Raw genomic sequence first — 17,784 nt, 5'->3', positions numbered from 1 at the left:
TTTTTTATAATATTTAAATTTTTATGATGGATTTTCAGTCAGATAGGCAAAGCTAGCGTTTAAAAAGTCTAAGACTTGGAAATGTTCACAGTATTAATTAAATGTTTACAGTAATTAATTGTTCTTTGTCTCCACTTTTTCCCATGTTCATGTGGGGTCGGCGTTTCTATTTTTCGTCCACTCTCTTCTATCCTGGGCGTCCTTTATTTTCAATCCCCTCCCCTTCAAATCATCTTTTACTTTGTTTCCCCTTTTCCTTTTACCTATAGAGCCCGCTGTTGGCAAAGGAGGTAAATGCAAATGAATCGATTGTCCCTAAACAGTTTCATATTAACCAGTCATTGGTCGCGGTCCATTTTGTCACACGGTTGGTTCCGTTTGAGCCCAGCGCTCTCTCTATATCTTCTTGTAACTAACGAGCATGTTTATTTTTAATCTGTTTCCTTGTTGAACGTGATCATTTTCTTATTATTTGTTTACATTTTTCATACTTTATCTTTTTATTTATACACATACGTCATTTATACTAATTTCAAAACAATTTCACGAAATAATTATCTATACAGAATGATGAAAAAGCTACAACATGGTTAGTGGCAGGTGAGCCTAGCGCTAACGCAAGCAATGAAATCAGTCAATTCAAATGGAGATTCCATGACATAATTCTTCACCTAACCACAGTCGTATTTGGAATTCATGTATAACAGAGACACATTTGAAGCTCATTTTCAGCTGTTAGGTACGGCACCAGAGCACTTTATAGAATGTCTACGTATATAACGTTAGTCGCGAGTGAGTGCAGCGCTCAGTGAAAGAATAGTTACAATAATTAGCTCCCAACAACTAACTATTGAGTCTATGCATAAGTTCGTGCAGTTTTCTTTTGAGTTTGCAACAATGCGGCGTGAAGCGATTGTTTATCGTTATTCCGTTGTTTTACCGTAGTTTGGAGTTTGTGCCTTGAGATTGCGAACGTATTTTATATATATATATATATATATATATATATATATATATATATATATATATATATATATATATATATATATATATATATATTTCAGACAACCTAATATGGAATATCAAGTTGAGAAAAGTGATCATTTCCGTCACATTTTACTCTTCGAATTTAATCGAGGATCCAGGACAGCAGAAGCTGCGAGAACAATTTGTGCAGTGTACGGGAATGAAGCAATTGCTGAAAGCATAGCGCAGAAAGGCTTCTCTTGACCAATGGCTAACAGATTTCTCCCAGTTAAAACCAAAACAGTTCTACAGGCGAGGCATTGGGCTGCTACCTGAACATTGCCAGAAGGTCATAGATAGTGGAGGTGAATATATTACTAAGTGATTGTGAGTTAATGTGAGTGACAGTAAAATGCATGCAATGTATTATTACACTCATAGAATATGTTAATGTTATGTCTATGTTGTATTTGTATTTGAATTAACAGAACAGCAGAATAAAAATAAAATATGAAATATAAAAACCACACGAACTCAAAGGGGACTCAATAATAATGAATTTCATCGTTAATCTTGCGTAGTCCTAATAGAGAGACAGAAAGCTAGCAATGGTACCAACATCCAAAATGTTTTATATTTTTATTCCTCATCTTTAAAAAAATCAAGGTGAGCGGTGCGCTCAGCCCGCCACCAACAACGGGTAAAATGTAGGTTTATATGCCATGTACGTACATAGCAGCTGCAGGAAAGTAACCCCCAGGAACAAATTCATCAACCAACATTACGCTAAGTGCCGTTACAACAATCAGTATTTGTGAGTTACATGTTAAGTTTCGCAGTCGGTAATCTTGATTAGCCCCGCGTTATGTAGTCGCTAACGTTCTCGACTTTGGTGCTAACAGTCTCGGGTTCGATTCTTAGTGGCAACACTCCATCGAAAAACTTAAAAGCTTTTTCAGGCCAAAAATCCTTAGTTAGGTTTTCCTGAGATTTCCTGACTCACACCAGGCAAATATCGGGATGGCACTAACATTCTGGTCCCAGGATGCTTCCTTCCTTCCCTTTCCTCGGATAGTGTGATCGCCGAGTGACGTCATCCCCCATACGTGACGTTCTAACATGAGAACAGATGCCGAAATACCAGCAATCTAATTCCTAATCCTAATTCTAATCGTAATTTTTATTTGTTTCGAATCCATATTTCTTTGGCTGTCGTCAAGCGTAAGTTATGCAATCCAGCATATCATAAATGCCATTTTGGTTATCGGACTACCTCATCAGTAGCTGAGAGTTATACATCCTGCTGTAAGTTGTAGAAGGACAGTTGCACCTCTCCTTATTTCCATGTCATTAAATATTCATTAATTTACATATACCTAATTTTATATTATCTCATTTTCTGTTTATTGTATTAAGTATATCCATGAATATTTAGCTTTAGAAAATTTGAAATTAGAGTATATCCAAAGTGTGTTCAGTATATTTAGCATATCTTATTTACTAGTATTTAGTTAATTAAAAATCTATCAAATGGTTTAGAAGTCTCAAAAACAGTACAGTTCCTTTTTTTCAACTCACAAAGATACAAAGACTTGAGGAAATATTAGCTACACAGCTGCGGACACAGATGTCTATTGTAGCAATGTTTCATACTTCATAGTACAGTAAAGCCTAAAAAAATCAACTTTTTTTTTTTAAAAAAAAAAAAGAAGGTCATAACATGAGGAGGTACTGAAAGACTAGGAAAATTATTGGGTTTGCTAAGCTGTACCTGGAGACAAGATTCTGCGTTTCTGGAAGTTCAATACAATAGCTGTGAAATTCATACGATCCTTCCTAAGTCACGTATGGATTCGCCGTAGCGTTAGTGGGTAACGGTAAAATATATATATATATATATATATATATATATATATATATATATATATATATATATATATATATATACTGTATATGTATATGTACATAGGATGAGATTGGCTAGCGAAGCTATCCCAAGCGACGCTATCTTTTGAAATTTTTCAAAATAAATGCTAATTGTTTGTAAGTGTATCAAACAAAGTATTCTAAGAGCAGTCAGAACATCGGAATATTTTGTCCATATTATTTAATGTTTTATCCCCGAGTTTCATCCCATCAAAATTCTGTTTTATATTAATTAATACTTTTCGTACAAGCAGACAACACTGGATTACACGTGGGTTACTGCCTACCCATAGCAGACGGTTATAACACAAACATATCGTCGGCGGCAATTCAAAACTTGCTATGTGCATTTTGCAGGAGAAGCGAAAAACAGTATCCTGGTTAGCTTTTTGGCTTTATAAAAGTGATGTTATAAGTAATATTTGATGCTGCACGTAACTTGATACCTTTTCAAGTAACTTGAGAAGGTACCAGTTACGTGCAGCATCAAATATTACTTATAACATCACTTTTATAAAGCCAAAAAGCTAACCAGGATACTGTTTTTCGCTTCTCCTGCAAAATGCACATAGCAGGTTTTGAATTGCCGCCGACGATATGTTATTTCATGTATTTTAATAATAATATAGCATGACATCTCTTTTTCAGTATGTAACATATTAAAATGAGGTTAAAGGAGTATATATACCTATGTATATATTTGATAATATTATTCGTTTATTTGTATTTAGTTTGTTTTGTGATGTAAACACTGGTTTGTTGTAGCAACCGCCAGACAGTCAGGTTTTAGAAAAGTCGCTACCAGGCGGCACCACCGATCACGGGAAGGTCAATGTACGCGGGATAAAAACAAATCGAATCCAAAATATTTTTTTTCTTTCTTTTGGCATTCTTAATCTATGGAATTTTGATATTGTTGTTTTGAAAAGTCAGAAATTTATCCTAGCGTACATATGTAAGGGTATTTCATGTTGTCATCGTGTCTATTAATTTTAATCGTTAAATATTCAAAACTGTCATTGTTTGTTTTGGTTAAGAAAGGAAACCCGCTCGATACATCAGAAAAGCCGGAACAGAGGAGCGAATCTCCAAAAAGTACCCTTACTTGTGGATAAAGAAAACTATCCAGCGCCAAACAGGGAGTAAGTTGATAGTTAAGCGGAACCAACGGCACATGGTCTCAGTATTTGATGGCCGATAACATATAGAGTATTTAAGGTATATTGGTTTGAGTGCAGTGTAGTACTGTGTTTTAGATATATATCATGAAATATTACCAACAGAAGTAGAACTACCTGATAATAATACTTGCTTCGTATCAAGTTGCCATTCTGTGTGAAATAAAAAAAAAAGTATGTTGAAGTGACAGTGTGATATCGTAAAAAAAAAAAAAAAAAAAAAAAAAACTAAATAATATATTCAGTGTTGTTGAACTGCCAACTGCATGTTAGATTATTAAATTGTTACCAGAAACTGAATGCAGCATGATTCTCTCGAAGTAAGAAAAAAAAAAAAAACCTGTTATTACCGAATATCTTATCCATGAGATCTACGTTGAACAGTGCACAGTGCGGTGATGCAGAGGGAGAAATTGAAATTACCAAGGGAACAGTGAGGATTGGACTATCGGCTGGAATTACCACCACTATCGAATACTTTATTATGTGTGTTGTGCGATGAGAAGTGGTGGATTTTCGTTTTATATCCGAAATAAAGTGTTAAACAAAAGAACCCCAGACACATGTGATATATATATAGCGTCAAGTTACAGAATATAAACTGTGAATTCATTAGTCTAATAGTGTCTGTTTCTGTAATTCATGGAAGTGATCACTCCTTGAAATTATAAGTGTGTGTGTGTGTGTATAGTGTGATAACTAATACTAGATATACACAAATACAAGGATATGCTCCACTTCCATAATTTCATTTCTTACAATATCTGTAAGGTAAGTGATCCAAGTGTTGTACTGTTGTCTGTCTTATTCTTTTGCAGGTCAGTATTCACCTTGGTCATTCTCTGCAAAACTCAGGGTCGTGAGTTCGAGGCCTAGTTAGAGGCTCTGCAGGGACCCAGATACGGGGATCTGGGATAACAATGAACCCACTTGCCATGGGTCTTGGTAATGATAAGTGAAGCCCCCACACTGGCACCTCTGAGAATGAAGCTCTACATATATGCATATTATTGAATTTACTGAAAAGAAAATTAATACGTATATATGCAAATTGTTAGAGTCTCGTGTGTAGTTCACAAAGTGTTTTACGGGTTGCCTAATTCCAAGTGGGAAATAAGAAAAAGTATCACAAACCAAGTAAAAGAAACCAAACTAAATTTCTTTTGGTATAAAATTTTACTTTACTCCCTCTTTTCTGTTCTAGAAGATCGTTTTTTGTGAACTTCAAATATTCTATTCTATTAGATCCTAATAGAAAGTAGTGCTCCCAATCTGCAAAATAAAAGCCATAAGTGATCGTTTCCGGTATGATGTCAGTTTAACACAGTACTAAAAATTCATTATTTACAAATTCTCGTTCAACATCACACTAATAACTATACAAAGAATTCTTTGGAAGTATATAGGAAACCCACAGTCGTTGATATTTCCGGTTGCTTTCCTATCGAATGACCAATTCTATTTGATTATTCGAATTTTTCATGTTTCTTCTGCTTTCGCGTTATAATGGGAAGAGAAAGTTGGAGTGTGGCGTCTTTATTCATTAAAATTGAAGTATTACTATCCCACGCAGAGAAACAGTAAAAATAATATACTTCACTATCTTGCATTTCTATTCGCGAGAATTATTGTACTTTGCTATGTAGTAATGTACCAAGTTCAGACATGGTATCCTTGTGGCACTAGTCGAGAAATGCTTCTGTTTATAGTACTGGAGTCTCAGATCACGGTGATTCACCAAAATGAAAAACTATTCGGCACCGAAGAAATCCTTTTGTCACGTAATTCTTAAGCTTTACGATAGATGGCAGAGAACACTACTTTTACATTCGGTACTCAGAGCGCTGCGATGGAACAATCGTGATAATAGTGTATGCATCAGGGCATAAAAAATTGAGTTCTAAGAGCAAATCATGTAACAATTTGGCATCCGATATTTTATTGAATATATAAACATCACTAATCACAAAAATGCCGGATGCCAGAAAAAACACCTCACGGGAGGGGAGGGGGAAAAGCCGAAATTTTAGCAATTTCTAGTATTCACTATATCTCCGTAACCATCGGAGATAGAGTATCCGATTTTTTTTTTTTTTAAAAAAAAAGGAAATACTTTTCTAATTGTCGTCTACAATTTAATTCTATTGCATTTTTGAGCTAAATATAATGGTTTTCTTCTTATTTTGATTTTTACTCAGTATTGGATACGCGTTGAAGATTTGAAAAAAAAAATGAATGGCACAAGTTTGCTGAGAAGTATATCATGATTAATTACGTCGAAGGCCTTGGAGAAATCTGTATAAATTACATCTACTTGTTCCTTCTTATCAATTCGATTAGCTGTAAAATGCGTGAGTTCTGTGAGATTAGTTACAGCTGATCTCTTTGATATGAAGCCATGTTGAAAGGGAGATATTATTGACCGTACATGTGAGTAAACTTTTTCGTATATATTAATTTCAAACACCTTAGAAGGGTCAGATAGTAGGGTTACCGGTCGATAATTTTTTATTTGGTCAGTAGGATAGCCCATTTGGGGAATGGGACAGACGTCACCAATCTTCATTTCGTAGGAAATGTAGAAGAAGCTATTGACTTATTAAAAATAACTTGTAGGGGATGTTTCAGTATTTCTGACCAACCTTTAATGATATATAGTGTTTTTTTTTTTTTTTTTTTGTCCGGTCCACAAGATAACCGTAGTTTAAGTTTTTTTAAATAGCATTCCCATCATTTTCGATTTCAATAAAGTTAATGCTTAATTTATCCAGGATTTCCGAATTATTATGTTACTCCATAGGAATAAGATTGTAGCTCGGTTTATTGTCACTTGAAAATTTGCCATAAATGCATTTGCAATAGCAGCATCGGTAATCAACGTTTGATCATCATAATGAATATTACTTCCCGAATTACTCTTTTTATTCTTAACATACGTCCAGAAAGTCTTAGGATTATTTATAATATTGGTCTTACAGTGGTTTAAATGTATATTGAATGCATTAGAAATGTCTTTTTAAGAAAGGTCTTACAATTTTTTAAAATTTATTGTAGTGATAAAGTGCGTCCTGAAAACCCTGTTTCCATTTCTTATGTCACTTGAAAACCAAGTAGAGTAATTGAATTTAGCTTTTTTTTCTCGGGATGCACCGGTCAAAAATAGAATAGAGTATATGATAGAAAGAATCCACAGAGCCGTTCACAGTCAAGCTATCTGTGATAGGTTCCCAATTTGTTACTGATATTTTGTTAGTGATCTTTTATTTTCCCTAGGACAGATACTTTAAGAGCAAGTGCTGTTGAATCTGCAGAACTGTTTTTCACAAAGCTCCTCAAGGTTAATGTGAAGATTTGTGATGAAGGTAGGCTCCTACTTTTAGGAAAATGCAGCCTGGAGAGATTACCTCCATCTCGAGATGCTCTGAAACAACATATAAAGAGATCCCGTTACCAAACGGCAATTTGGAAAACATTGATAAGTGTGAGATCGATCTACCAAGACCAGAAGACTCCGGATGGTACTTGGAAGACCAAATTCTAAAGCCAGTTTTGAAAACACTTGAAGATATTCCCAAGGCTTGTTTAGAGATTACCACGTGTAGGTGTCAGAAACTAAGAATGTGTAAGTTTGAAATACAAATGTAAGAATCGCGATTTCTTGTGCACTCCAAAGTGTAGTTGTCCGAGTGAGTGTAAAAATTCAATATCAGTTAATGAACAGAGTGATGAAGAAGACTGATTGATGCATTAAAGACAGCACAAATTTCTTTATCTTTTTAAGATATAAGAGTGGCATAACATTACTAAGAACTAATCCTAGAAATCAAATAATTTGTTTTCTTGTGTACAAATTTTTTGGGCATATGGTTTCCTTCTATTACCTTCCTTATTATAGATTTATTGTATTAGAGCAACCGTACACAAACGTAATAATAGGAAGTGCTTCTTCTGTAAATAAGATTTAACAATTTAAAAACCGATCATTTATAAAACATGTTAGACATATCTTATTTTATGCTTTTTTTTCTTGCCGTTACAGTAAGTATTAAAAGCGAAAAGTGGTAATATATCTGTGGCTGAAAAAGTGACGTCACGCGCAACCAATACTGAGTTAAAATAAAAATAACAAGAAAACCATTATATTTAGCTCAAAAATGCACAGAACTTAAATTTGTAAAATACAATTAGACAAACAAAATAAACAATGCAGATGCTCTAGCTCCGATTTTTACGGAGATGTAGTGTATAATAGAAACGGCTAAAATTTCGGCTTTCCCTCCTTCTCCTCCCTTCCCGTGAGGTTTTTTCTGGCATCCGGCATTTTTGTGATCAGTGATGGATATATGAACCGAAGGCCCAATTGGTGTAGCTCAATTTTTCGTTAGGAATGTTTTTGTTTGTTCTTGTTTTCTCATTATGTGTCCTAAACATTGTAGTGTTTCGTGTGTTTTCGGGGTGTTACCAACATATATACTGTTTGTTAAGAATAATAGCAGTACATAGTATTTAAGTTGGTAACGCCCCGAAAACACACAAAACACTGCAATGTTTAGGTCACGTAATGAGAAAACAAGAGCAAACAAAAACATTCCTAACCGAAAATGAAGTTACACCAATTGGGCCTTAATCAACTCATATATTCTTAAAATATCGGATGCCAAATTGTTACATGATTTGCTCTAAAACTCGAAAAGGAGAGCACTTTTGTCAAGTTGATACCTAGATTATAGTATAATGATTGTGTTTACATGCGCTGCATGTGAAACAATTTTTTCCTTTGTAAGTGTAAGAATTGTTATGTTGATTGTTGAATTCACGTAACAAACTTATGGTGCAGGTTTATAATAGTTCGTCAAATCAAATAAATAATTCACTTCATTATTCTTGCTTTAAATGATTCTCTAAGACAGTGTTTCGCAATGTGTGGGTCACGGGTCGTTTTTTGGTGGATCGCGAGAAGTTTATCGTTTTCATTAAGAACGCCTTATTTTGATTCATAAACAAATGTGAAGTGATATTCAGAAAATTAAAATTGTTAGTATTTGCTAATGAGGTGAAGACTAAGTAGTTGCTCCAAGCTCTGGTTTGTTGTACAGTCAGTAGAGATACTATTTTAGAATGGAAAGAAACTGGGTAAGTCAAAATCTGTCACGGGATAGGACATTGCGTCTGGAGTGGTGTTAACTCTGTTACCTTTCTATGGAAACTATTTAATCCTCTTTGCGCATGCGTAAAATTTCATATACAGTTATTGAGAAAGAAATTTACATTACACTTGCTCGATCGTCACCGACTGATACTCTTGTACCAACAAGACCACTACATTCATAAATTTATATTATAATTTACTTTGAAAGTGCGATATTTACGATAGACATGAAACAAAGCAACTAAATTTTGATTTATTAAAATTTAAGGATCGAGCTATCTTTGTAACATTCGTGATCACTCGGGATTTTCATAACATATCCAAATAAATGTAATGTTAATCACTCATGCAGATTCTTATTGAATGGACTGGAATGATTTACAAAATTTAATTGTTTTGAAATACCCCACCATTACGTAGAATGTCAGTATGTATTTGTATAAAAGTAAGTGGGTCACAAAATACAGTAGGACGTCTATAATCCGAAAACGGTCCCTAGAAGTTTTTATTTTTATTTTGTCTTAGCGCTAGCGATCAACAAACAATAGGGTTGTCCGTCAGCATTGTGTGAAGTCAGTGATTTTACAAAAGCTCATTCATATGTAATTGCTTGTCATATACATTTTTATATTTATTTTCCCTTAGGCCTATACAAGTTAAGTTTTATGTGTGAGTTACAAGAACAGTGTAATTTAGTGTACGAACAGGTTCATCAAAAACATTACATGTAAGTGGCCTTACGTACGGTATTGTAATTACTGTATGTACTGTATAATCACTGTATTGATAAAAGAGCATACCGTACAGTATATTTAAGAATAAATGGCATTTTCTTGGTCATTTTCGAAAATCCGAAGTTTGAGAACTACTGGACTGTTTTCATGGCAGTGTTGCCAGACTAACACTAAGAGTTGCTCAGCAACAGATATATTAACTCCATTGTTTGTCGAAAAGTCACTAAAAGTAGTCATAGTATGATCTGTCAGGAAAGTAAATGTACACCTATTTTTCGAGTCTGGCATTCCTGCGCTCCATCCGTGGAGAGTATGAGAATTAAATCAATCAAATGTTTACTGAGGGGCAAAAAGAAAAGCTTAATCTGAATAAGACATTGCAGAGGGGCACAAGCTGTGAATACGAATAGTGCATTGTGTAAATAAAGGACGACACCGAAAGAGAAAGCCAGAAACAGCTTTTAAACTTACAAAAAAAGAGTAAAAATCGTCGAAGTGGGAACATAAAACACAAATACAACAAATACGCCGACAACTAAATGGTCACCATCCCATGATCTTGGTGTAGTGTTAAGGTGCTGGCTTACAAATGCAAAGGACGCAAGTTTGAATCCTCGGCGAGGACATTTTTAAAAATTTTTGTTAATAATACATACAACTCATGAGAGATGGTAAAAGAGGTCGTATTTAGTTTTTCGTAGCAATTATTATTGGTAATGTTTAGTACTGATAATACTTTTTGTCTTTGCGTATTGCTTTTGTTCTTGTCTTCATTTCGAAAGAGAAGATAATCCGAACAAATGCCACCAAAATTCCTCATATTTTGAATGTAAACGCCATTTGCAATTAGTAAAGAATAAAAATTGAACGTTCCGAAGTAGCTGCAAAAAGTAAAAGGAAAAACATGGAAGTGGACCATACTCATGGTTATTAAAAATACAATTTCTACATGGCTTACACCTCCCGACCACGTTTCTACGTTAGCAAGTAAGAGGCTTGTGTTTAGGTTAGGCTCGTCAATACGTTTTGCAAAGGGGCCCGGTTTAGCTCTGACGCACCATAGGTGCGAGAAGGGAGAAAAACACTTTTTCTCTCTCCCTCTGTGTGTCTATTTATCTATCTATTTGTATATATATAACGCTATTTGTGAATGCCATAACCACCCTAATTTTCAGCGGATTGAGACGAAACTTGGCACAAACATTAATTGTTGAAATATCTTGATGAGTTCGTTAACCAGAATAATCAGATGAAAATGTTCAAAATGGTGGCCCTTCAAACTCTTAAAAAGTTCCAAGGGAACCAAATTTCGCCCATAAATAGGTATTCAGAAAGTTTGAATAAATTTTCCTCTTTTACTGAAATATTTGTGTGCAGAAACTTATTGAAATATTGGACCCGATTAATCGCCTAAAGAAGGTTCACGCCCTTTCGCTACGGTCAGTTTTTTTTTTTTTTTTTTTGCAGGAGGGGGTTATCTTCCTATTGGAACAAGATGATTGTTACTGATGATATGAAATTACACATTGGAAGTGAAGTAACTTGTGTAACGTGTTATTTGAAAGAATAATATAATAAATGTGCATTCCTCTAACACAGAGAACTGTAATTCATGTATTTCGAGTTCGGGAGCCTGAATGGCGAGGAGTGTTATTTGATTTGCTTTTTAGTAACACATTGCATTGCAAATAAAGGTAGGCAACATTAGTGGTAAGTAAAATAATAATAATAATAATAATAATAATAATAATAATAATAATAATAATAATAATAATAATAATAGGTGTTGTTTGTGGCAAGGTAATATCTTAATCAATTCTTCTTCAAACGTAATGATTGTAACGCCATATCTCCCTTGCAAACAAAATATTAGCAATTTATATCGAGAGAACGGGAAACTGTAGAGCGATGGGACCAACGTTGGACAGTATGCACTCATAGTACTCAGAAAAGTAAGCGATTTCAATGCAAAATGAACGAAGAGTCATTGTCATGGGTACTCATGGGGCTACGGCAGAGTACTCTTTAGGCAAAATGTCGATAGCTTATATCGAGAAAACAGGAGGTGATACTGGGATGGGACCAACGTTGGACACCGTGGACCCATAAGGCGCATCGAAAAAATTAGGGAGGCGGGCGCCAGCCAGCCTTACTTATTTCCACATAATAATATAAAATTATATTGTCGAAATACACACACGAGTTAGCTACTAATATTTCATATTATTATTATTATTATTATTATTATTATTATTATTATTATTATTATTATTATTATTATTATCTACAGCGTCTTTTCATTACGTGAGCATGTTTGACATGAAACCAAAGAGAAAATCCATCCTGTAGCGAAAAGAAACAATACTTTCTCTCAAATGGATAAAATATCAAGCCGAGATTGATTCGAACTCGCATGGACGGCGCGAAAAGCCAGTGCTTTGTCCACTATTTTTTTAACTGACTCACCGAACGCGTTTCAGTAACTTACTTATTGCTAATTTTACTTGCTTCACTCGTTTAACTTGCTTTTTCTAATAATTTATAACGACAGGGACACGAACTCAGAAACATCGAGAACAGTTAAAAATGATAGATGCTCTCCCGCCGAAAATCGAACCCGAGACTCCATACACCCAAGGCTCACGTGCTAGCCTCTAGACCAGCGGCGATGGCAACGCTCACTTCCTGTGTCGTAAGGGATTACGACCACTGTATTGCCAGCTATCACTTCTGTGGGTTGTATACTATGATCACACGTTTCTTCTTTGCTGGAAGAGTAAAACCTACATTATATGTAATACATGAGGTATTTAGACCTACATGCTCTTCATATAATGTAATAAAAGGGTCATGGTGTCGGATTTTAATACATGACGTATTGCAGTATACAACATGCTTTGCATTACTTGTTTGTTTGTAGACAGCTACTAGCTTAGTGTTCTGAAAGGTTGTGTATAAACTAGGGATAGCCCGTTCCCGAATTATTAGTTTTCGGACTCCCGAAAGTAAAGCCGGATAAATTCCGGAATTCGGAAAATTCCAATTTTGTAATAATTTCGGAATTCGGAAAAATCCGGAATTTAGAAATTTCTGATTTCGTTAACATTCCGGAATTCGGAAAATCCGGATTTTTTCGAAAGTCGGAGTTTTTCTCAACTCCGGAATTTTCTAAATTCCGGATTCTTTCCGAGTTCCGAAATTCTTCTGAATTCCGGAGTATAACTGAATTCCATAATTTTGCGAAATCCGGAAAGTGAAAGTTCCGCTTCCGAAAAATGAATTTATTTTGGTTAATATGAATCGTGGCGGAAATAAGTCTTTGACCAGGTAATGGCGACTGCTTTGAAAGAAATGGGGTGTATGAGAATTCAATCTGTCATATTTGTAGTTTCGTGTGGAGAAAGAACGAACTTGTGAACCAGTGGTTTAAGAAAAACTCAAGTTATTAATATAAACTTTGCCGACTTCATAAAAGAAATACGAAAGACATTTTGAATCGAAAAATATAACATACAAGTTTGCAAGCGGAGACAAAGAAACCTAACGTAACCAGACTAAGGACAGATCGTTTACCGCGTAGCGATCGCGGTTCAGTGGTCAAGGTGCTTCTGCGAATGCACGTTGCAATTTTTTTTCTTACTTTAGAATTTTTGATGGCGATTGATCAGCGATAACATACGTTTTATTATATTCAGATATTTGAATACTCGGATGTTTCAATGCTTGAACTATCAAATCTTCAGGAATAATAATAGTAATAATAATAATTATTATTATCTCGTAGAAGATTAAAAGCTAGAAGCTAAATTATCGCTCAGGTCATACCATTACAAGAAGAAACGTGACATTTGGAAAGAATATTTCGGTTTGGTTTAATGTTGCTCACGAGAAGAGGAGTTTCTCATCTCGTTTCTAAAACAAATAAAATAACATGAGAATTAACATTTTACATTCGAGACGGGTCAGGGCTAAATCAAAATTTTCGTCTCTCTTTGGAGATGAGAATCGAGACGAGACGAAAAGTATCGTAAACATTTCCCGTCTTGTCTCGATTCTCGAAATAGTGTATGTCCATTCTTTAAGTAACAATTGCTCTGTAGACTGAAAATGAAATGAAATCTTTAAGCTTTACGTCCCACGGTTATGCCGGTTAGACTAAAGGAGACGGTGATGGTGAGAGATGAGTGAAATGGTGGAATGAAGAAAGTGGGAGGAAACGGGAGAACCCCGAGAAAACCCACGAGCACGGTGTTTGTCCACCACAAAGTCCACACGCTCTGTAGACTGAATCTCATAGGCTATTTCGTTACATTGTATTTCAGAGCTCATTGAATTATACTCTGTGTAGGTATTTTTGTAGCATAGCTTTTATATTTACCTCTGCATATTCTAAAAATTAGTTTATTATATGCCTTACTGTCGCGTCATATTCAGTTATATTTATTACAGTTATTTTCCTCAAAACATACTTTCTACATGAAACTTCAATAAAAGGTTCTAGTTTAAAATGTTGGTAGTTGCAGAGGTGTGTCTTGAAGGTACGGAACCCTTTCCCCGAAATCTCTACTTTTAAGTAAGTTTTGCCAAATTTCAGGGCAAGTTTAAAACTATTATTATTATTATTATTATTATTATTATTATTATTATTATTATTATTATTATTATTATTATTATTATTATATCAACTCCATGTATAATCTTTAAAAGATATACGGTTTGTATCTGAATAGTAAAAGCTAATTGACTGTCGATCTCGGTCGTCTGGAAGTCTTCAGGAGGCAAGGACATCGGTCACGTTCTGGGTTTGAGTTCCGAAGGGGCAAGTATTCGGGCTCGAGCAAAAAATTGTTAAAAGTTATAGGCTTCATCCAAACATATTCAAAACAGCTGGGACCGGGTTTGGGCTTCTCAACGGCTCGAGCGGCTCGGCTTACAGCTCATTCAATATCGAACCGAATCGAGAAGTGAGCCGAGCCAACAGCTCACCACACCGAGCCGATTTGAGCTATCGGCTTAGTTGAGCTGAGTCGAAACGTGCTGATGAACTAGTTTCAACTTAGCTGGCTCGAACCGGTTCACATGAGCCGAGTAGGTGACCCATCCCAACCGAGAAAGCTCGAGCCATCGGCTCAATTGAGCTGAGTCGATGGCTTGTTCCAACTAAGCCGGCTCGGGTCATCGGCTAATCCCAACCGAGCCGACTCGAGCTGTTCGCTCAGTTGATACGAGCCGAGCCGGTTGATATCACTACCCGAGTTGGTCTTCTGCTTGGGCTCAAGAATTCGACCGTGCAGATCTCAGCCTTGATTTTACCAATATACCACCACCAATATATACTTATATTGGTGATTACGATATTTGAGGCTGTCTCGTAATAATAATAATAATAATAATAATAAACTCTTGTCTTCTCGTTATCTAGACGAGACGAGATACACTAAAATTGCCCCACGAGATGCACTAAAATTACGAGATGAGACGCATCTCTGTCGTGAGCAACACTAAAAGTATTCCACATTACTGCTTACATTTCTCATGGCTTTTGCTTTCCAGTCTGATCAGGCCAATATTTCAAAACGAGTTAAAACGAGCTGAACGAGCGAGAGAGCCATTATCAAACTCAACTCAACTCGAAACTCGACCTCGAAAACAGCGACTTGGCTCGGAACTCAATTCAAGAAAATTACCTTTGACTCGACTCAAATTGTACTCGAGCTGAATTGAATTTTGGCTCAACTTGTGCTCATCCCTATTCGTGTTTGTATTTTATGTTTCCACTTCAACAATGTCTACTCTTTTTTCTCCTTTTACCTGCTGTTTCTGGATTTCTCTTTCGGTGTCGTCCTTTATTTACACCGTGCACTATTCTTATTCCCAGCTTGTGACCCGCTTCAATCTCTTATTCAGTTTAGGCTTTTCTTCTTACATTGACTTCACATGTGATTGATTTAATTCTCACTTTCCGCGCACGACCGATGAAAATGTTTTATTATTATTATTATTATTATTATTATTATTATTATTATTATTATTATAATTATTATTATTATTATTATTATTATTATTATTATTATTATTATTATTATTATTATTATTATTATTATTATTATTATTATACTATTGAACTTGCACGGCGAAATTACTGTATAATACGATATCATTTCTGTAATTTTACTCCATTGTATGTTATTTAGTTTATTAATGGGCACTAAATTGTCTCTAGATCAACGAATAAATTAACTACGGCATGCACTTTGGTGGAAATATCATTGCAATAAGATTATTGGTTCGCTCCAAACATGTTCCTGTAATGATATTTCCACCAAAGTGCATGCCGTAGTTAATTTATTCGTTGATCTGGAGACAATTTAGTGCCCATTAATAAATTAAATAACATACAATGGAATAAAATTATTGAAATGATATCGTATTATACAGTAATTTCGCCGTGCAAGTTCAATAGTATAATAATAATAATAATAATAATAATAATAATAATAATAATAATAATAATAATAATAATAATAATAATAATAATAATAATAATAATAATAAAACATTTTCATCGGTCGTGCGCGGAAAGTGAGAATTAAATCAATCACATGTCAAGTCAATGTAAGGAGAAAAGTCTAAACTGAATAAGAATAAACTGAATAAGTCTAAACTGAAGCGGGTCACAAGCTGGGAATAAGAATAGTTCATGGTGTTAATAAAGGACGACACCGACAGAGAAATCCAGAAACAATAGGTAAACGAATAAATAAAAAAAAGTAGAAATTGTTGAAGTGGAAACAAAATATAAATACGAATAGGGATGAGCAGGAGTCGAGCCAAAATTCGACTCGACTCGAGTTCAATCCGAGTCGAGTCAAAGGTATGTTTCTTGTAGTACTTAAAATTATACTGTAGTTCTTAAAATTAAGGCTGAGACCTGCACGGTCGAATTCTTGAGCCCAAGCAGAAGACCAACTCGGGTAGTGATATCAACCGGCTCGTATCAACTGAGCGAAGTTGTTGTATTACTATACATCTGCTTCCGCCCCTGTCAAATCTGGTCGATCTCGTTGACGCGACATATTTGCTTTTTTATACCCCTTTCTTCGTTTACTGAACAAAACAGTAACTATTCTGAAATATACTACTGCGCATGCCTCGTAGATAAATATTTCTGATGCCAATAGTTTCCGTTTTGTCCAAGGAATGTTCTTTTTCTTATTCCCAGCATGACCCTTTTATTACATTATATGAAGAGCATGTAGGTCTAAATACCTCATGTATTACATATAATGTAGGTTTTACTCTTGCAGCAGAGAAGAAACATGTGATCATAGTATACAACCCACAGAAGTGATTGCTGGCAAGACAGTGGTCGTAATCCCAAACGACACAGGGAAAGAGTGGTGCCCTTCCCGCTGGTCTAGTCGCTAGCACGTGCGCCTTTGGTGTATGGAGTTCTGGGTTCGATTCCCGGCGGGAGAGCATCTATGATTTTTAACTGTTCTCGATGTTTCTGTGTTCGTGTCTCTGTCGTTTTAAGTTATTAGAAAAAGCAAGTTAAACGAGTGAAGCAAGTAAAATTAGCAATAAGTAAGTTACTGAAACACATTCAGTGAGTCAGTTAAAAAAAAAGTGGACAAAGCACTGGCTTTTCGCGCCGTCCATGCGAGTTCGAATTAATCTCGGCTGGATTTTTTATCCATTTGAGAGAAAATATTGCTTCTTTACGCTACAGGTAGTCCACTCTTTTCGTATTTTTTGTTGTCGTTCACAGTTAAAGTAACTGACTATTATTCTTTCTACGAATGATGGATCTTCTCTTTGGCTTCATGTC

The 17,784-nt window shown here is 35.2% G+C and overlaps 1 protein-coding gene across 1 annotated transcript in view; it reads left to right on the top strand.

Annotated features, from left to right (window-relative positions):
• The window catches only part of LOC145666935 (retinol dehydrogenase 12-like), a 311,781-nt gene that overhangs the window by 198,891 nt on the left and 95,106 nt on the right, over positions 1-17,784 (top strand). The window lies entirely within an intron of this gene.

The sequence above is a fragment of the Thermobia domestica genome, chromosome 12, assembly GCF_964235325.1.
Source record: "Thermobia domestica chromosome 12, izTheDome1.hap1.1, whole genome shotgun sequence".
NCBI lineage: Eukaryota > Metazoa > Arthropoda > Insecta > Zygentoma > Lepismatidae > Thermobia > Thermobia domestica.
The sequence above is the reverse complement of the archived record's forward strand: the minus strand, read 5'-3'. Positions and strand labels throughout refer to the sequence as shown.